General features: G+C 36.9%; 5 non-coding genes across 5 annotated transcripts; all 5 read right to left on the minus strand.

Annotated features, from left to right (window-relative positions):
* Positions 1–12,445: 12,445 nt before the first annotated feature.
* Positions 12,446–12,517, minus strand: TRNAD-GUC (transfer RNA aspartic acid (anticodon GUC)). Its single transcript has one exon. It is a non-coding gene; the product is annotated as a tRNA-Asp (tRNA).
* Positions 12,518–12,732: 215 nt separating this feature from the next.
* TRNAD-GUC (transfer RNA aspartic acid (anticodon GUC)) lies at positions 12,733–12,804 on the minus strand. The gene has a single exon. It is a non-coding gene; the product is annotated as a tRNA-Asp (tRNA).
* A 215-nt stretch (positions 12,805–13,019) lies between these two features.
* TRNAD-GUC (transfer RNA aspartic acid (anticodon GUC)) lies at positions 13,020–13,091 on the minus strand. The gene has a single exon. It is a non-coding gene; the product is annotated as a tRNA-Asp (tRNA).
* Positions 13,092–13,306: 215 nt separating this feature from the next.
* Positions 13,307–13,378, minus strand: TRNAD-GUC (transfer RNA aspartic acid (anticodon GUC)). The gene has a single exon. It is a non-coding gene; the product is annotated as a tRNA-Asp (tRNA).
* Positions 13,379–13,593: 215 nt separating this feature from the next.
* TRNAD-GUC (transfer RNA aspartic acid (anticodon GUC)) lies at positions 13,594–13,665 on the minus strand. Its single transcript has one exon. It is a non-coding gene; the product is annotated as a tRNA-Asp (tRNA).
* Between the last annotated feature and the right edge of the window lie 8,422 nt (positions 13,666–22,087).

Consider the following 22,087-nt stretch of genomic DNA (forward strand, 5'->3'; position numbering starts at 1 on the left):
ACACCACAGATAGTGTCGAGTTGTTGTCTGATCAGAAGAGTGGGCTTCCGTTCATTTCATATTAAGGGTTATATAAGAACACACACGTTACCAACAAGCAAACATCAAATCCGTGTTCGTGTTGCTGTCGCTAGTCGTTCCAGTGGCCGCTCTGCCTAAGTCGGCTAAGTATAGTCGGAGGCACCGATTTTGGCAGATGACCTCGATGACATTTCCAGTAGGAGAGCCAGTATTGTTTGTGTAAGCTGCGAGAATGAGATGTGATAACATTCTGAGTCCTTCATATTTTCATAACAGCAGCTCATATCAATTATCCTTATTATGAAACACACCACAGTACAGTCCTACTCAAAGAATACCTTTAATAAATGTAAATGACTTCCGTTCGCAATGATTTTACAATACGCCTCCTACATTTTATAAATTAAATTAATTCTTAATTAAAAGGAAAATTCTACCCTTACCAGATCAATATACAAGATTTGTCCAGTAATAATCTAGGGATCGTCTACTGGTCTAGCAGCAAAAATCAGAAACTAAATAATGATTCACGGTACACTATGCTCAAGGTACAACAGTCTCTCTTACATAAAATTAACTAATGCATGAATACATGAAGTATTTCGCAGTTTTTTTAGGCAGGCATGGGATTGAAGCCTCAAATTCAGGACTACGTACAAACAAAAATACCGATAAAATTATACAGAGTGGAGTTGCACTTTTAGTTATGATTTTAGTTTCAATTTCCTGTCGCACAACTGCTCGACCGTATCTGGCATCCGCACACGGGATTTGTGCCGCTCCGAGTGTCAGGCGACTTGAAAAATGCGAATGGCGCACTCTCCCCCTGCTATAACCATTTATACTCGCCCGCCGAACATGTAAGAGGGAATTTCTGGCACCTTTCATGTATCGGATCCACTTCACAGGCGCGCAGTCTTATAAATAACGCGGGCGATGCTCGGTTGTAAGTCACTATAGCAACCGCTTTCTTATGAACTGCCCTCAAAGATTCGCCTCGGCCATAATATTGATTGATGCAACCGTCCAGCCAAGAAAATAAACTGCAAACTTTCTCTTCCTTCTCCAGGTCCTGCGGTTCAAAGCACGGAAAGTTTGTTAGTAAGCGCTACAATTCGGGCGCGTTCTAAGGATGTATAGTGCGACCAAGGGTTTTTTTAGTAGGTTATTTTACGGCGCTTTATCAACATCTCAGGTTATTTAGCGTCTGAATGAGATGAAGGTGATAATTCCGGTGAAATGAGTCCGTGGTCCAGCACTGAAAGTTAAACAGCATTTGCTCTTATTGGGTTGAGGAAAAACCCCGGAAAAAACCTGAACCAGGTAACTTGCCCCGACCGGGAATCTAACCCGGACCACCTGGTTTCGCGGCCAGACGCGCTAGCCGTTACTCCACAGGTGTGGACACCAAGGGTTCAGTCGAACCGGCGGAATAATGAACTGAACGTCTTAAGGAAAGGTTCAAGTCTGAAACCACGTTTTGACAGAGATTGACTAACTCTAATTATTATAGGAACAGGGCTATAAGAATTGACAAACTGATAACTAAAAAAATATTAAAAATAGTGACTACTATCTGTCATCTAGTCTACTCTCAAAAAACTGAAAGTTAGAATTCATAAAACAGTTATATTACCGATTCTTCTGTACGGTTGTGAAACTTGCACTCTCACATTGAGAGAGGAACAGAGGTTAAGGATGTTTGAGAATAAGATTATTAGGAAAGTATTTGGGGCTAAGAGGGATGAAGTTACAGGGGAATGGAGAAAGTTACACAACGCAGAACTGCATGCATTGTACAGTATTCTTCACCTGACATAATTAGGAACATTAAATCCAGACGTTTGAGATGGGGAGGGCATGTAGCACGTATGGGCGAATCCAGAAATGTATATAGTGTTATTTGGGAGGCCGGAGGGAAAAGAACCTTTTGGGAGGCCGAGACGTAGATGAATTTGAGGGACGTGGGATATGATGATAGAGACTGGATTAATCTTGCACAGGATAGGGACCGATGGAGGGCTTATGTGAGAGCGGCAATGAAGATTCGGGTTCCTTAAAAGCCGTAAATAAGTAAGTAAGTAAGGGACTACTATCACAATCTGTCAGCCTATTTTTGAGGCACCTGTACGCATGCCATTTAATAAAGTTACATGAGTCAAAATACGCCGAAGTATGTGATTAGATAATGACGCAACCGAGAGCTATACTGATACTTGTTACTGGAGGAGATTACTTTTAAGAAGCATAAATTTGTGAATTGTGAGTAAGTAATTTCTTATCCCTAAACTGTTGCCACTGATTTTCTAATGACCCAAATTGTTTGTATGCGTCTGAAGTCTGATTAGTATAAAATGTAGCTAATCGGCGATGTATGCAATGGAGAGGGAAAAGGAACTTGCCATCCTACGTCATTATCTCCTGGCCTAGTTGCCTCATAAGTGGTGCCTTGTAGGTATCACTTGTGAGGCTCGGACAGTTAACCAAACAACAACAAAAACACGTATAATCTCAATGCGAAAGAAATTACGAACGTCTTAAAAAATGTTAAGATGACTTAAGAGAGCGGGACGGATCTTACAGGCTTACTTCTTGGGGGTGGTGAAGAAGAAGAAGAAGAAGAAGAAGAAGAAGAAGAAGAAGAAGAAGAAGAAGAAAGATGAAGAAGAAAGATATTACGATCGTACAAACGTGGCAATGATCGGACTGAAGAATACCACTAAAATAACTGACGACAACAAACGTGCACTAGGTATAGAAAATATTGCACTTTGAAATCGGTATATGCTGTTCCTTCGTCAAAGATAAACGACAGGAAATAAAAAAAAATACAAAATCAACTAAAACTTTAAAGTACTATAGGTTATAATTTTACGAGCACATTCGAAATCAGTTTTCTGATCCGTTACCTTTCACTCGGGACCTTAAAAGGTCATAAAAGCCTTCTTATATTTTGTTAAAGTGATGGCAAGTTTTGAAAGCCTTATAAAAAGGGTTTCAAACGAAGACACTTTATGATTTTCGGAGAAGATTAAAAGGTGATGAGTTTCACAAGACAGATATGACGTCACTTTGATGTACTCCAGGTAACGCTGCGGAGATAGGATTCATGGCGACGACTCCGTCTATTACAGACGCGCACACAGCTCGAAGGCTGGGTATCATTATGTCACCCTGATAGACGAAGAACACATTTAAAGGGAATAGCACGCTGTACTCAGCCATGCGTATCCAAGTAGTTTCTCATACCATTTCCTTTTACATCAAAAGCTCCCTCGTAAATATACAACGAATTTACGGTTTACGAGCGTACGCATTGGTTAGTTCTGTACGTCGCTACTTGTCATAACAAAACTAAATCACCGATATTCGTTGGAGCTAACAAGCAAACATTCTGTTGGGAGCAGATAAATATGTTAAATTTTTTTCTTCCACCATATTAATAATTTCAAAACAAGTGTTTATACAAATTTTGGCCATTCCACCGTAATTACGAGGCCGTCCAGAAAGTTATTTTCCCTGGGGTCGTTTACCAAAGAGAAAGCACAATTACATGGAAAGATTTATTAAAACAAATACAGATATTGTTGTTCTATTTGTCAACATATCCCCCACCGGAATAGAAACATTTATCATACCATGGAATCAATTTTTGTATCCTTGTGTCGTAGAAGTCAACCGCCTGGGATCGGAACCAGCGTTTGACAGCTGTCTGCACCTCTTCTCGATCCCATGATATAACAAATGTCTCAATTCCGGTGGGGAATATGTTGAAAAATAGCTCAACACATACTGTGGCTGTTCCAATAATTTTTTCTTCCAATGAAATTGTGTTTTCTTTCTGTAAAAGGCCCTTGGCGAACTTATTTTTTATGGCCCTCGTAATTGAGGTAGAGTGGCCAGAATTTGTATATTCACTTCTTTTGACATTATTAACATGGTGGAAAAAGAAAATTTAACTTTTTCATCTGCTCCCATCAGGATGTTTGTTTGTATGGTATAGCTATTAAACCAAATACGAATAGGCCTATGTACTTCAATCTATGATCAATCCATTTTAAACCCGAGTTGCATACCCAACTACAATAAATTCTCCGAAGTCTTGTAGAAAGTGGAAGTAATACGACTATGCAGATGGATGCGGGTTAATAGAATACATTAAAATAAAAAACCTATTATACATTTTCGAATTAAGGGGGGATATACAGATTTGAGGAAAAAAGTCATTTTTCAATTTATTTTTTATATAAGGATTGGACATTTATCTTTATGTCAGTGAAGGAAGTTTTACGATATACAATATTTTGGTAGATATGACCATAAACGTGCGAGAGTGCATTTATTAAGCTCTCCACACACATATGGTACATTTAACGCTCGTTTCCCGTAACTTGTATTTTTCAAAACCGTTTTTGTGATAACTCGGTAAGTTTTTAAGATACCACAGTAAAATTTTGCATGCAACTGTCTTTCATACTTGTGAACAAGATAAACTATTTTATTATTGCCGTAACATTTATAGTTTATTTATTTTGTTTATTTTTTTTTTTTACCTGAGAACATAAACTCTGACTTTGCACTAGTGATGTGAGAAGGAAAATTTTCCGTAAAATTTTCCGCTTTATTTCTCCGAAAAATAAATGTAACCACAGGTTTACCATTTTGTGATGAGTACTAGTTGCCGATTTGCTTCTTGCATGTAGCCTAAAGTAATTATAAATAATCACTTTAGGTCTATATGAATACGAGTAAAATGCAATGAAAGCATACGACATTTATACAGATGTCCAAAAATTAAGTATCGGTTTTGTAGAAGTAGGGCTTTTATAAGTAAGGTAGTATGTATGGTACGGTAGTGAATTGCAGGTATATTCTGTATCTATACTACAGTAGCCTATGTATTTACTGCTGGAGTTCGTGCAATGACTTTGTGACAACAACTAAACATGTGTTCTGTCGTTACATTTAAATGAACCTGCATGATGTTCTGCAAATCAGACAGGGTGGATACCAGAGGTCTGCATCGGACGTTTTCGCTCGAGCGCCAAGTAGTTCATAGCATAATCCGATAGGTAGCGCAAATGCATGATGGGTAAAATTGCCACGAGCGATAAATCCTCGAACGGTATAAGCCGAGCGTCAGACATTCGTCCTTCTTACAGTGATGACCTGTGTAGTAACATCATAGATATTTATCATTTCAAAACTTTGCAGTGTTTAACTAACCTCTCCATACTACAACTACAAAACTTGCTTTAAAATGTAATATAAATGTTGTAGGTAAATGTTTCCCCCCCCCCCCCGACACAGGAGTGATTTTGTTTTTGCCACATTTAATAGATGTTATTGGATGTAAATGTAATTATTATAAACGGAGAACACAATCACGATAATGCAAGAACTGTATCAAGTTTTTTAGTAGTAGTAGTAATAATAATAATAATAATAATAATAATAATAATAATAATAATTAGTGTATCAATTTTTGCGTCTGTAACAGTTGTGCAGCATCATTATTCGTTTTATTATATTTTCTGTGACGTTATCTCTGTACTAATATTGTTATTAATCTACTGCTATATCAGTAATATTTTGTAAAACGTTTCTGCATTGTCGCAGTATATAGGCGGAACACTATGTATGGACCTATCATATTATATATGTGGTAAATCAAATATTGAATAATTATTAATTAGCAAGCATAACTGCATAACGAAGTTTTTCATACTATTTTATTTATATCTTCATGTTCCTGTTTCGGTACCTTCCATTGAATGTTCCATTAAAGCCTTATTTTTACCGTGTGACCAAACATATATGTATCTTATCTGTCGCCTTCCATCCAAGATTAGACATGCCGGTGAGATAACCTTGTACTATGCTTCTATTCCTTACGGCACCTTAAATCTTCTCGAAGACGGTAAATCATTTGCGGGAGTTATTATTCAGCCTAATTAGTTATATTAGTTATAAATGTTGAAATATCTTCGCATATTCTACTTTGCAGCTTATTACAGTAATTCATAAACTATGTATGTATTCCTGAACCAATGTTGATACAGCATATTTTTCTCCTTGGCATAATTTGGAACCATGTATTGTGGGTCCCCATCACCACGGCATGGCGCGTCCTCAGGTTGCGGATAGAGGAGACGGCCTCCAGATATGGAGGGTAGCTGCGAATATATTGAATAAGCAGTCGTGGACAGCCGATAAGGGGTGGTCCTCCAGCTTGGGGGTTGGGCGAAGGGCTAACAACCCATCACCGTAAAAAAACAGCTTGTTACGAATCCCTACAATAAGCCTTGGAATATGACTGATTCTCTGGCACGACCATAGCAAAGGAATAAGGTTTTGAGATTTGGCACTTGGAACGTAACTAGTCTTTATAGAACAGGAGGGGTAACATTAGTAGCAAAAGAACTAGCTAGATATAGAATAGACTTCGTGGGAGTACAAGAGGTTTGATTAGATGGGAATGGCATATCAAAAATAGGAGATTACTTGTTGTATTATGGGGAAGGAAACCATAATCACCAATTAGGAACAGGATTCTTTGTTCATAAAAGAATAAAATCAGCAGTAAAAAAGGTCGAATTTATCAGTGACAGGTTATCATATTTAGTACTTAAGGGTAGATGGTGCGACATCATAGTTATAAATGCTCACGCCCCTACAGAAGAGAAAGACGACCATATAAAGGATAGCTTCTATGAGGAATTGGAACATACTTTTGATCAGTTACCTAGATATCACATGAAAATTTTATTGGGGGATTTCAACGCTAAAGTAGGTCGGGAAGATATTTTTAGACTAACTATTGGAAAAGTAACTAGTAGTGACAATGGAGTTAGATTAGTCAACTTTGCCACATCGAAAAATTTAATTGTCAAAAGTACAACATTCCCCCATAAGGATATACATAAATATACTTGGACTTCTCCAGATGGATTGACACACAACCAAATAGATCACATTTTGATAGATAAACGGAGGCACACTTGTATAGTAGACATTCGAACTGTCAGAGGTGCAGACTGTAATTCTGACCATTATTTGGTAATTGGAGAATTATGAGAAAGACTATCAGTAGTCAAGCGAGTAGAGCAACAAGTTAATATTACTAAATTCAATATTTTGAAATTAAAGGACGAGGAAACTAAGCAAAATTATCAGGTCGAAATTTGGAATAGGTTTGCCACTTTAGAAAGTTCCGACAAAGTTGAGAAAGAATTAGATGTTAACAGCGTGTGGGAAAATATCAGAGATAGTATAAAAATTGCAGCTGAGCAGAGCATAGGTTATTATGAAACTAAGAAAAAGAAACCGTGGTTTGATGAAGATTGTTACATTGCAGTAGAAAGAAGGAAACAGGCAAGATTGAAATTCTTACAGGATCCAGTTGAGGAGAAGAGAGATAATTATTTGAATGAAAGACGGGAAGCAAGTCGTACACTTAGGAATAAAAGGAGTGGTTACTTGAAGGAAAAACTGAATGAGGTAGAAACAAATAGTAAGAATAAAAACATTAGAGATTTACATAAAGGTATAAAGGAATTTAAGAACGGATATCAGCCAAGGGTAAACGTGATCAAGGATGAGAATGGTGACTTGCTTGCAGACTCTTCATCAATCCTAAACAGATGGAAAAACTATTTTGCGCAACTACTAAATGTACATAGGCCAAATAGAAATGATCGGGACAAAATTGAAATACAAACTGCTGAGCCATTTATACCCGAACCCACACTTTCAGAAGTCGAAATTGCGATAGAAAATCTGAAAAAGTACAAGTCTCCAGGTATCGATAAATTTGCAGCAGAATTAATACAAGAGGATGGAAGTGCATTACATAGCGAAATTTATAAACTTGTACTTGCTATTTGGGAAAAGGAAATTGTACCAGAACAATGGAAGGAGTCCATAATTGTACCTATTTTTAAGAAGGGGGACAAAACCAACTGTGGTAACTTTCGAGGAATGTCACTTTTGTTGACGTCGTACAAAATGTTGTCCAATATTCTTTTGCGAAGATTAACTCCGTACGTAGATGAAATTATTGGGGATCATCAGTGTGGTGTTAGGCGTAATAGATCGACTATTGATCAGATTTTTTGTATTCGACAGATAATGGAGAAAAAATGGGAGTATAAGGGTACAGTACATCAGTTATTCATAGATTTCAAAAAGGCATATGACTCGGTTAAGAGGGAAGTATTATATGATATTCTTCTTGAATTTGGTATTCCCAAGAAACTAGTTCGATTAATTAAAATGTGTCTCAGTGAAACATACAGTAGAGTCCGTATAGGTCAGTTTCAATCTGATGCTTTTCCAATTCACTGCGGGCTACAGCAGGGAGATGCACTATCACCTTTACTTTTTAACTTCGCTTTAGCATATGCCATTAGGAAAGTTCAGGATAACAGGCAGGGTTTGGAATTGAACGGGTTACATCAGCTTCTTCTCTATGCGGATGGCGTGAATATGTTAGGAGAAAATCCACAAACGATTAGGGAAAACACGGAAATTTTACTTGAAGGAAGTAAAGCGACCGGTTTGGAAGTAAATCCCGAAAAGACAAAGTATATGATTATGTCTCGTGACCAGAATATTGTACGAAATGGAAATATAAAAATTGGAGATTTATCCTTCGAAGGGGTGGAAAAATTCAAATATCTTGGAGCACCAGTAACAAATATAAATGACACTCGGGAGGAAATTAAACGCAGAATAAATATGGGAAATGCGTGTTATTATTCGGTTGAGAAGCTTTTATCATCTAGTCTGCTGTCAAAAAATCTGAAAGTTAGAATTTATAAAACAGTTATATTACCGGTTGTTCTGTATGGCTGTGAAACTTGGACTCTCACTCTGAAAGAGGAACATAGGTTAAGGGTGTTTGAGAATAAGGTGCTTAGAGAAAATATTTGGGGCTAAGAGGGATGAAGTTACAGGAGAATGGAGAAAGTTACACAACGCAGAACTGCACGCATTTTATTCTTCACCTGACATAATTAGGAACATTAAATCCAGACGTTTGCGATGGGCAGGGCATGTAGCATGTGTGGGCGAATCCAGAAATGCATATAGAGTGTTAGTTGGGAGACCGGAGGAAAAAAGACCTTTGGGGAGGACGAGACGTAGATGGGAGGATAATATTGAAATGGATATGAGGGAGGTGGGATATGATGATAGAGACTGTATTAATCTTGCACAGGATTGGGACCGATGGCGGGCTTATGTGAGGGCGGCAATGAACCTTCGGTTTCCTTATAAGCCATTTGTAAGTAAGTAAGTAAGGCATAATTTGGAATCCATTCCTGAAGTATTTCCCTATACTTGTATAAAATATTCTGTATGAATGAATAAATGAAACCCAAGTATTAATAACGAATTAATGTTGGAAAGGAGAGAACGAGAGTGTGAATAAAAGAAAGATTTCAGTCACACCCACAGAAATTAAACATTAAATTAATGGATGCTTGTATGGAGTAATTGAAGACCTAATTAAACCAGTACAAGAGCAATTAACTGTTTAATGAAGAGAGAAGAAACGGCTGAGAAATCAAATTAATTGATTGAACAATAATTAGGAGAGGTAACAAGAAAATGGGACAGCAAACGACTGGGAGAGAAAACGCAATGGAAGAGAAAGGGAGAGAAGTGGACTGGAAGAAATAACAAGGCATTTGGAGAGCAAAAGTTTGAAGATATAATCAAGAACTGAAAACGTTTAAGGCGATGCGCTACTGAAATTTCTAAAATCCACAATTTTAGAGCTAGAGTGTTGAAATTTTACTGAATATGCACATTAATATCATAACCACACATTGTGCGTTTCAATCTTTTCTCATAAACACTTTTTTTTTAATTTTGTTAATTAAAATTCTATTCCTAAAAAAAAACTACTATATTTTACGATGAAAGAGTAATGGAACGGAGAAAAATTCTCTCCGGCGCCGGGAGTGCAGAGGGCGGCCACTAGAGGGAACCCAAGAGTTGGAGCTTAATCTGAGACGATTCTAACCGGCGTCGGAGTTGTATCCGGTGTGGCTTAGTGGATAAAGCATCAGCACGTAGAGCTGAAATCCCGGGTTCAAATCCCGGCGCCGGAGAGAATTTTTCTCCGTTCCATTACTCTTTCATCGTATGATGACGCAGAATATCTGCATGGAAATATCATATGTACTTCGGTACATTAAAATAATATACTATATTTTAACCTATTTGTATTAAAGATAATACTATATATTATGCAACTGAGCATTAGTAATATCCTACTCTAATTTATTCATTTGGAAAAAAAAATAATTTCTTTAATGTTCAAACATTAATAAAAGAATTACGCCGCTTTACGTATACTTCTCTATCAATAAACTGTGCTGGATACAGCCAGACAAATGCTTCCTTTAAAAAAAGAGGTACTAATGAATAAGTATGCCAAGTTTCATCACTTTAGCTTTAATCACTGAAAATAAAATGAATACCCGTCGTTGAAAACGTATAACATTTATTTTTAACACTAGTAAGTTTGCCATTTAATCAATCATTTATATTTCAGTGTTAAAAGTAGTGTACGCAAGATTCAAGATGGATTTTCAAGACAAAGCAAGTCAACTAGTACACAAATACAGGTCAGCTCGCATCAAGACTATGAAAACCTCACTCAAACATAAATACAGACATGGAAATCCTACACATACAACCCAAATCCAAAACCTTAACACACTAGAACAATATGAAATATACAGACACACCGAAACACACCCTAATCAAATCCTCAACACACAGATCAATTTCAGAACACACACACTACTCGACTCCACTTTTCAACACGCAAACGCAACCCTACAACAGGCAGCGAAGTCGAGATGATGCCGGGATATAGTAGGCTTTGATAATGGTGTGAAGGACACCGAAACACCTGTAAGCAACACGTGCTTATACAATTTAACACTAATAAATTTGCCGTTTAATCAATCATTTTTACTTAAATTTAGAACTTTTGATTACACATTACGGGGTTTTCCCTCAACCCAATACGAGCAAATGCTGGGTAACTTTCGGAGCTGGACCTCGGACTCATTTCACCGGCATTATCACCTTCATATCATTCAGACGCTAAATAACCTAGATGTTGATACAGCGTCGTAAAATAACCCAATAAAATAAAAAAAAAATAAAATAAAATGAAATTGAGTTTTTAAGAAGAACTGCATGCTACACCAAATTAGACAAAAAGAAAGTGACAGGAGATACAGAAAATTCCTACAATTGCGTGCAACTTCCATGCAAGAATTAAGCCAAGGTAATAAAATCGTGTTACATATGAGTCAACCCACCTTGCTGTAAGAATTAGGTGTGTCCAATGAACAAAATACGCTAGAAATAACAGTAAAAACGAAGTAATAATGATTCACTCATTCATTTAGTGTTCTGCCCAAGGGCATGTCTTTCACTGCAAACCCAGCTTTCTCCAATTTTTCCTACATTCTGCCTTTCTCTTCGTTTCCTCATATGATTCATATATCTTAATGTCGTATATGATCTGATATTCTCTTCTGCCTCGAATTCTTCTCCCGTTCATCAATCCTTCCAGTGCATCCTTCAGTAGACAGTTTCTTCTCAGCCAGTGACCCAACCAATTCCTCTTCCTCTTCCTGATCAGTTTCAGCATCATTATTTCTTCACCCACTCTTTCCAACATAGCTTCATTTCTTATTCTGTCTGTCCATTTCACACGTTCTATTCTTCTCCATATCCACATTTCAAATGATTCTATTCACTTCTCTTCAATTCTTCGTAATGTCCAATTTCTGCCCCATACAATGTCACATTCCATACAAAGCACTTCAATAATTTCTTCCTTAGTTCTTTTTCCAGAGGACCGCAGAAAATGCTCCTATTTCCATTAAAAGCTTCCTTGGCCACTGCTAGCCCCCTTTTGACTTTCTGGCAGCAGCTCATGTTACTGCTTATAGTAGATCCCAAGTATGTGAAGCTGTCCACTTGCTCTACTACCTCATTTAGAATTCGCTAGTTTATTTTGTTTTTTTCTTCCCATGATCATGCTCTTCGTCTTATTTACATTCATCTTCCTCCTATACTGCTCACAGCTGTCATTTAGCTCCAATAGCATATCTTTCAGCATCATTTTCTCTTCTGTTAACAACGCAGTATCATCAGCAAATCTTGTCCACTTTATTCTTCTTCTTCCTACTAATAACAATATATGTACATAGTATTCTGCCAAGTGACAGGTCTTTCACTGCAAACCCAACTTGCTTCAATTTTTTACATTTTCTGCTTCCCTCTTTGTCTCCGCATATGATACGTATAGGCCTATCTTAATGTTGCAAATCAAGATTTTCAGGTATAACTCCCTGTAAAGTTGATTTGAATAATTTCGAGGGAAAAATTGTTCCGGAGCCGGGTATCGAACCCGGGACCTTTGGTTTGACGTACCAACGCTCTACCACTGAGCTACTCGGGAACTCTAACCGACACCGATCCAACTTTTCCCTCTATATCCACAGACCTCAAAGTGGGCTGACAACCGTCAAGCAACCAACTTCGAGTGCACACTAACTCCGTGTGACTTAAATTGTGGTTTTTCTGTTAACGAACAGTGACGTGTATTATGCAAATCAAGATTTTCAGGTATAACTCCCTGTAAAGTTGATTTGAATAATTTCGAGGGAAAAATTGTTCCGGAGCCGGGTATCGAACCCGGGACCTTTGGTTTGACGTACCAACGCTCTACCACTGAGCTACTCGGGAACTCTAACCGACACCGATCCAACTTTTCCCTCTATATCCACAGACCTCAAAGTGGGCTGACAACCGTCAAGCAACCAACTTCGAGTGCACACTAACTCCGTGTGACTTAAATTGTGGTTTTTCTGTTAACGAACAGTGACGTGTATTATGCAAATCAAGATTTTCAGGTATAACTCCCTGTAAAGTTGATTTGAATAATTTCGAGGGAAAAATTGTTCCGGAGCCGGGTATCGAACCCGGGACCTTTGGTTTGACGTACCAACGCTCTACCACTGAGCTACTCGGGAACTCTAACCGACACCGATCCAACTTTTCCCTCTATATCCACAGACCTCAAAGTGGGCTGACAACCGTCAAGCAACCAACTTCGAGTGCACACTAACTCCGTGTGACTTAAATTGTGGTTTTTCTGTTAACGAACAGTGACGTGTATTATGCAAATCAAGATTTTCAGGTATAACTCCCTGTAAAGTTGATTTGAATAATTTCGAGGGAAAAATTGTTCCGGAGCCGGGTATCGAACCCGGGACCTTTGGTTTGACGTACCAACGCTCTACCACTGAGCTACTCGGGAACTCTAACCGACACCGATCCAACTTTTCCCTCTATATCCACAGACCTCAAAGTGGGCTGACAACCGTCAAGCAACCAACTTCGAGTGCACACTAACTCCGTGTGACTTAAATTGTGGTTTTTCTGTTAACGAACAGTGACGTGTATTATGCAAATCAAGATTTTCAGGTATAACTCCCTGTAAAGTTGATTTGAATAATTTCGAGGGAAAAATTGTTCCGGAGCCGGGTATCGAACCCGGGACCTTTGGTTTGACGTACCAACGCTCTACCACTGAGCTACTCGGGAACTCTAACCGACACCGATCCAACTTTTCCCTCTATATCCACAGACCTCAAAGTGGGCTGACAACCGTCAAGCAACCAACTTCGAGTGCACACTAACTCCGTGTGACTTAAATTGTGGTTTTTCTGTTAACGAACAGTGACGTGTATTATGCAAATCAAGATTTTCAGGTATAACTCCCTGTAAAGTTGATTTGAATATCTTAATGTTGTCTGTCATCTGATTTCTTCTGCCTCGAACTTTTCTCCCATTCACCATTTCTTCCAGTGCATGTGCATCCTTAATTGACAGTTTCTTCTTAGCCACTGACAAAAGCAATTCTTTTCTTGATGAGTTTCAGCATCATTCTTTCTTCATCCACTCTTTCTAGTACAGCTTCAAGTGTTATCTGTCTGTCCATTTCATACGGTCTATCCTTCTCCATATTCACTTTTTAAATGTTTCTAGTCGCTTCACTTCACTTCGTCGTAATGTCCATGTTTCTGCCTCCATACAATGCCACACTCCATACAGCACATCACTTGTCTCTTACTTAGTTCTTTTTCCAGTGATCCTCAGAAGACGCTCCTTTTTCTATTAAAAGCTTCCTTGACCATTAGTATTCTCCTTTTGACTTCCCGGCAGCAGCTCATGTTACTGCTTATAGTACATCCCAAGTATTTGAAACTGTCCACTTGTTCTACTGCCTCATTTAGAATTCGTAAGTTTACCTTCTTTACTTTCCTTCCGGTCAATAATAATAATAATAATAATAATAATAATAATAATAATAATAATAATAATAATAATAAAAATAATAATAATAGCATTAAAACAGATGTACTGTGAAAACGAAAGTTCAGGAACTGTATAGTCCTATGATTCATAGACAATACAATTATTAAACATTGACTTGTATATCCTGTATATGATATACGCCTATCAGAATAACCTGTAAATATGTTTCCCGTTAATTACTTTTGCTCTTGTTAGTGGAAGAGGAGACCTTACGGTTTTAAATTCATCCAATAAAATAAATTAGTTTTTTTTTGTTTTTATATTACGTATTATTATATTATTTTGAGTATTGTTAAGAATGTATTAACGATCGGCCTGGGTAACATAGTCGGTATTGCGCTGATCTTCTGTGCTCGAGGTTGCGGGTTCGATCCCGGGCCAGGTCGATGGCATTTAAGTGTGCTTAAATGCGACAGGCTCATGTCAGTAGATTTACTGGCATGTAAAAGAACTCCTGCGGGACAAAATTTCGGCACACCGGCGACGTTGATATAAACTCGGCAGTTGCGAGCGTCGATAAATAAACCATAATTTAATTTAATTGTATTAACTTTCTACAGTTATGCAAGTATTCTACACGCATATGTTTCGCGTCCATGTCAAATCACAGCGTAATAACATAATTTTGACATATTGCACCCCCTATGGACTATAATAAACTATGTCAAGTATACATGTGCTAACTTCTCTTGTGTATAAGAATGGATTCGTTCATATTATTCAATCGCATTTTTTTTTAAATTAGTGTAGGTAAGGCTTGCAGAACTGGGCGACAATTGTGGCGTTGCGTCACTCATCGGAAACGTCACTCTTCCCTCCCTTCTACCCCCGCGTCATGATAGGGGAGGAGATTTGTATTCAGTGTCTGTGTTACGCGATTGAGTACGGGGCACTGTGACGTCATTCAACGCCAGTGGACTGTGGAGGGAACCAACGCTTTCCCCATGCTTTACATCTCTCTCTCGCCAATTCTGTATCCCTGGTATAGATGTAATACAGACGTTATACATAAAAAAACTCACATTTTAGAAGAACTGAAAATAGAGTGAATATTAGCAATAAAAATTATAGAACCAAATTAAGTCCTCATGCCCTTAGAAGGCCTTGTAAGACGATTACCTTGTCAAATGATAAGCTATACACGACAAAAAAATATCTCAGTAATCACGTCGTCTGAAATTATGCGTAGTACATGAATAAATTAAGAAGATATTATTTTATTGTTTTATTAATTTCCATGAAGAGCAGCAATTTGGTGGGTAATCGAAAACTTGTATAAAATTTGACACCTTGTTTCTGTGTACATGGAAATCATGTTAGACTGAAACACACTGTGTGTTGAATGAATTTCCAAGATACTCTTCTGAAACTTAACTTCGGTTCGGCATCATTTCTGTAGGAAGAAACTGTAATGAAGCCTCATTCAGATCTAAAATGTCGCAATGCACGTAGTCTAACAACGTCAAGCTGAATTGAGAGACGATGAGGCAGCACAAATCATTCAGTGTTCTAAAGAAGCAGCTTCTCCATCAATGTCCAGCCCTTTAGCGTGCGCTTCACCACTGAATCGGAAGTGGTCCAACTCATCTTCAGTTTCATTTCACGAAATACACATTTAAACTACTAAAGTAGGCTACTTATTCTTCGTTGCATGACAAAAAAAAACCTTTTCTCATTGTAAACATCTCCATATCGATGTAACCGCTTCGCGTAACACAGCGGTGACCAAAGCGGGTGCCGTGATTACATCTTGTAATCACAGACATTCAAACGGGTACGAAGAGTTTCCTGTGTTTCATTCACGTACTGAAGGCAAGCATTGGCGGTATCGTGTCGCTCTACAAACTCTGTTGTTCTGTCCGACAAAATGTAATAGGCCTACTTATGTTTATGTATATAGAAACATTAATTGCCACGCTGAATAATGTATTATTATTATTATTATTATTATTATTATTATTATTATTACTGACCACTAAGTATGTGTTTCTGTAATTCTTCTGTGGGTGCATGAATATTGATACTTTTAGATCTTCTCCCAAGAAGGATAAAATTATTAGGTTTTATCTCAATTTTAATCTCCTTAATCTTTAGATGAGGGTAACTATTTATTAATTATTCATTTAATAATAATATTGTAGAAAAACTGATTCAATATTATGTACCAACGAACTCTTAAACGTCAGGAATTGACATGTCTTAAATCATAGCCAGGAAGAGAAAGAAATATAAATAAATATAAGGAAGTCAACTACCTAATGGGGTTTGAAATATCTCGTGCTCTAATGTCTTTTTAGTCGACCTGGTTGGCAAGTTGGTATAGCGCTGGCCTTCTATGCCCAAGGTTGCGGGTTCGATCCCGGGCCAGGTCGATGGCATTTAAGTGTGCGTAAATGCGACAGGGTCATGTCAGTAGATTTACTGGCATGTAAAAGAACTCCTGCGGGACAAAATTCCGGCACATCCGGCGACGCTGATATAACCTCTGCAGTTGCGATCGTCGTTAAATAAACCATAACCATAAAGCCTTTTAATAGAACAGAATTTCTCAAAAGAGTAATGATTAAAATGGCTTAAATAACTTGTCCATAAGAAGTTTTTATATTTGAAAAACTACGAATTTCTCGACCAAGTATCGAGAGAAAATTTAGAAAATTCCTGATTATATTCAAGAGGAAGGTTAAAAAGAGAAGCAAGAAAAATCATGTATTATTCACTGGCTCTTGATGACAGCAGTGACATTACTGATACAGCAAAGATTGAGATTTTTATCCGCGGGATTGATCAAGATCTTAGTACAGGAACCGCCACTGATTGCAGTTTCCATGTCAAGTACCTTTCCACCGTCTCCTTACTTCATAAGCTATCTGTCGCATGTAATCACTGCAGCTCGAGTTTTAGTCACCGCTGGCTTAACATTACAGCAACCAATCTTACTACATAGACTGGGATGACGCGATTAGAACAACTACCTGTGTGTGTGTGTGTGTGTGTGTGTGTGTGTGTCGTTTATTATGATTAAGGATGAAGATTCGGACATCGAACCTATGACGTTAACTACATTGCGTGTCATACACATCGTGCTGTTTGCATCAACTGAGGGTGGTATAGGGACTTATACAGAACGCTCCTATGCTTAAATCAAAACATCGCTCGGTATAGTTAGGTGACTAAAAAAATAGAGTACATTTACGAAAGTGACTGACCTCATTCTCTTCTTTGTAGAAAATGGTGATACTTTTTAAATAAAAAATGAATGTGTAATTCAAGTATCACTAATTTCGCTGCAATGTACAACAATGTACGTTCGTAAATTGTCAAATATAAACATGTTTCGATTGTCATTCAAAGTGTTGTACTGAGGAGATATTACGAAATGACACCACAGTCTAGTATATAGGCCTACCTACAGTCACGAAGCTTGAGTTTATGAGGGTACTAGGAACAATAGATTGTGCAGGTACTATTTCTCATTGTCTGTAATGAGGTGATAGTAGCGATCCTAGTAGTTAGCAACTATCTATGGATGCATATTTACTACGTATTGAGCTTCGTGACTATATATATTAGACTATATGTTACGATGTTATTGGTGCGAGTATTAAATTGTTCATATTACAGTGTTCATGTGTATCATTTCTGCCTGTTCACTATTTAATTCATTTTGCACTTCACAGAGTTTCGAATATGCTGGATTTTTTTTTTTCAAAAAACACTTTTCAGTTTTAGTTTAGTTAGTTTTATTGACATTATCATTAACGGTTTGTTATTGTTTCAGGTATCTTTTGCACAAACCCTAGAACAACACATATTTCAATATTTGAAACTTCGAGATATGAGATGGTTTTTTGCCGTTTGAAATTATTTGCTATGTACGAATTTTTTAACAATTGCAAATGATCGATATGTGTTTTAGAGTCACAATGTTTTAGTAAATCACGACTGTTTTTAAGAGAGGTGATGGGTGAAATGTCTATTTTCTACATTTTTCAAACTACGTTCTTGATTTTTTATACACGTAATCTTGGTGTGATAGATAATGATGTGGTTAAGTTACATTTCTGTCAGTGGATTAGATTATTAGTTGTTAACAAAAACATTAAAAAAATATGCATATTTCAAAATAAATTGTGTCGCTCAATTTTTCAGTGAAACAAGTAGACAAATAGGAAAGATAATCTCCATCTGGAAAAAATTAAGGCAGGTTGTGGGTACGAAAGGTTAAGACTCAATATTAATAAATTTGTGCAACATACGAGTTCTAAACCTGACAAAAGAATGGATATAACATGTCAGTTTTCAATGTGATATTTTGTTGCTTAGGTGGAAGCCCGACATCGCGCAAACATCTTGTCGCCGGAGCCCAAACATGAGTCAGTCTTACAGGTTTTATTGGATATTACATGAAAGACTTCCTTGTACGTTTACTTCTAGCTTATGCCTATTATCCAGCTCAATAGAGAAGACTGTCAACATGTGATGTCTCGAGTTTGGCCATCTGCCACAGTACACCTGTCGGCGTAAAGAATATAGTCCAATATATTTTCCCCTGTGACATCATAACAAATCTCTACCTTCATTTCATCGCGGGAGTAGCGTAGATCAGACTCATATGGCGCACCCTGGGTAACGACTATGTCTGTAAATCGGTCTACACAATTGGCTTCATATGGGTAAAAAACGAACAGTTACTCACAATTAGTAAAAAAATTATATATATATATATATATATTAAAGTATATTTTATATTTTCGAAAAAAATATATTGTAGATTAAAATAATAATAATAATAATAATAATAATAATAATAATAATAATAATAATAATAAAGAGAAAGTATATGATTATGTCTCGTGACCAGAATATTTTATGAAATGGAAATATAAATGTTAAATGTTATGTTTTATTTAACGACGATCGCAACTGCAGAGGTTGTATCAGCGTCGCCGGATGTGCCGGAATTTTGTCCCGCTGGAGTCCTTTTACATGCCAGTAAATCTACTGACATGAGCCTGTCGCATTTAAGCACACTTAAATGCCATCGACCTGGCCCGGGTTAGAACCCGCAACCTTGAGCATAGAAGGCCAGCGCTATACCAACTCGTCAACCAGGTGGACTGGAAATATAAAAATTGGAAGTTTAAGCAGAGGTGGAAATATTCAAATATCTTGGAGCAACAATAACAAATATAAATGACACTCGGGAGGAAATTAAACTCAGAATAAATATGGGAAATGCCTGTTATTATTCGGTTGAGAAGCTTTTATTATCCAGTCTGTTCTCAGAAAAAGCTGAAAGTTAGAATTTATAAAACAAGCATATTACGGGTTGTTCTACATGGTTGTGAAACTTGGACTCTCACTTAGAGAGAGAAACAGAGGTTAAAGATATTTGAGAATAAGGTGCTTAGGAGGAAGTTACAGGAGAATAGAGAAAGTTACACAACGCAGAACTGCATGCATTTTATTCTTCACCTGACATAATTAGGAACATAAAATCCAGACGTTTGAGATGGGCAGGGCATGTAGCACGTAAGGACAAGTCCAGAAATGCATATAGGGTGATAGTTGGGAGTTTGGAGGGAATCTGACCTTTGGGGAGGTCGAGTCATAGATGGGAGGATAATATTAAAATGGCTTTGAGAGAGGTGGGATATGATGATAGGAACTGGATTAATTTTGCTCAGAATAGGGACTTATGGCGGGCTTATGTCAGGGCGGCAATGAACCTCCGTGTCCCTTGAAAATCAATAATAATAATAATAATAATAATAATAATAATAATAATAATAATAATAATAATAATAGGAAATTTCTGCGCCTGTGAGACGTGAGGTGTCCGACATCATAATATTTTATATTTTGACGTATTTTCTTTTATTATCCAGATAAATAAGGTTACAGGTTAAAATAATATCAGCATCACCATTAGAGAATTTCTCCATCTCTGATGGGAAAGACGCACGTCTCTCCTTCCTTATCTCTAACACTGAAACTTATGTTCCGGAGATTTATAGCTCAAAGCTGAGTAATTGTGGTCCAAGGTAATAGAGAAGTTTGAACCGATTGTGGTCTACCCCAGCGCGGCGTCTTGGACGTGTACTGCATTTGCCCAACAAACCTGGGCTGGTAACTTTGCCATGGTTTGTTGGTGGCAGCAGTGAGCGTGACAATTGAATTCCATTGCTTCTGCTGACGTCCTGCCGTTACATAGCTCGATACACTATTTTCTCGTGCTGCCGCTTGTTCATGAATTCCTTGTATGTTTATCAACAAACGTATTTCCATTCCATTTCTTACGTCAGCTGTTCATTATCTTTCATTATCCGTTTTTTCCACACTTTCTTCATTCCATTTTATAATGCTGAATTTTTTCTATTTATATCTTTCTAGCTTCTCCTTTACCTATATTTTCTTTTCTTCGCACCTTATTACTCTCCTTTTCCTTATTTTTAATACAATTCTTTACCCACTTACTGAATTTCTCTATAAATGCGGTGAACGTAATGATGAAAATTTTCCGGGAAATTTTAAATCGATATAATTATTACGATACAAGTTCGGGAACTGCTTCTTATTGTTAGAAAATCGAGGAAAAGTTTGAAAAACTCTCTTTGCTCCTTTTTCCATTTCCGAGATTTTGTAATGCACTTCACAAACGTATACTGTACAACATATTTTGCGTGATCCTATTTTTAAAATTGCAAATACAATAATATTTTGCATTTAAAATTTAGAGCAATATTATTTCGTAGCCTACGCAAAACTATACTGTAACGATAACTAAGTAAAAATAAGTTCACTCTAATGGGGCATTTCAGTATAGTTTTATGTTATGAAGAATGGTTTCCATAGCAACAAGTTTCTGTGTGAGAATTCTAACTTTCAGGGCCCAACAACAGTAGCTGTAAACACAACAAAAATCACGATCGTGCAAACAAATTTTATTCTTTGATTGTTTTAAATTCTATACCTTTAATGATATAATTATGTATTATATCATTTTTGAAATGCTCATGACAATAATAAATCATTTTCTTGAATATTTCACCTTTATTAAGTAATTTTTTTATCTTCTTCATTTTCTTCTGTTTTATAAATTTTAATGACATACGAATAGTTACAATCTTCGTTTTCCTGAAAATTCCCTCGCCCTTATTAATCAGTTTTATAGCTAATTGATTTCGCTCAAGTTCTGTAATTTTATTCTGTATATTATAATGTTGACTATGAAAAGAAAGTGATTTATGAAAGCTGTATTCCTTTTCTGACAGAAAAATAAAGTCAGTCGAGATTTTCTGTTTTTTGTTTGACATCTGTAGAGAAGTCCAACTATTTTTCAATGAATTTGACATTGCTAATAGTAATTTAAACTCTATTATTGAGGAAAGCACTGGAGATTATGTCGCTAACTACTAAGCATATTTATAAATATAACCAATAATGAAGTAGGACTACTTATATTTAATTAATAATTATTGCGTGAAATTATATCAATTTATTATTCTCTGCAAATAATGAATCTATGGGCTGTGTCTTACGGCAACTTGCTCAGGAGGAAGTGTAAATTAATTTGTACAATAAATGATTCTTCTATTTACACTTGAAAATATTCCCCATATTAAAGGAATACTGTATTTTTAGCTTC

The sequence above is a fragment of the Periplaneta americana genome, chromosome 13 (genome assembly GCF_040183065.1).
Source record: "Periplaneta americana isolate PAMFEO1 chromosome 13, P.americana_PAMFEO1_priV1, whole genome shotgun sequence".
Lineage (NCBI taxonomy): Eukaryota > Metazoa > Arthropoda > Insecta > Blattodea > Blattidae > Periplaneta > Periplaneta americana.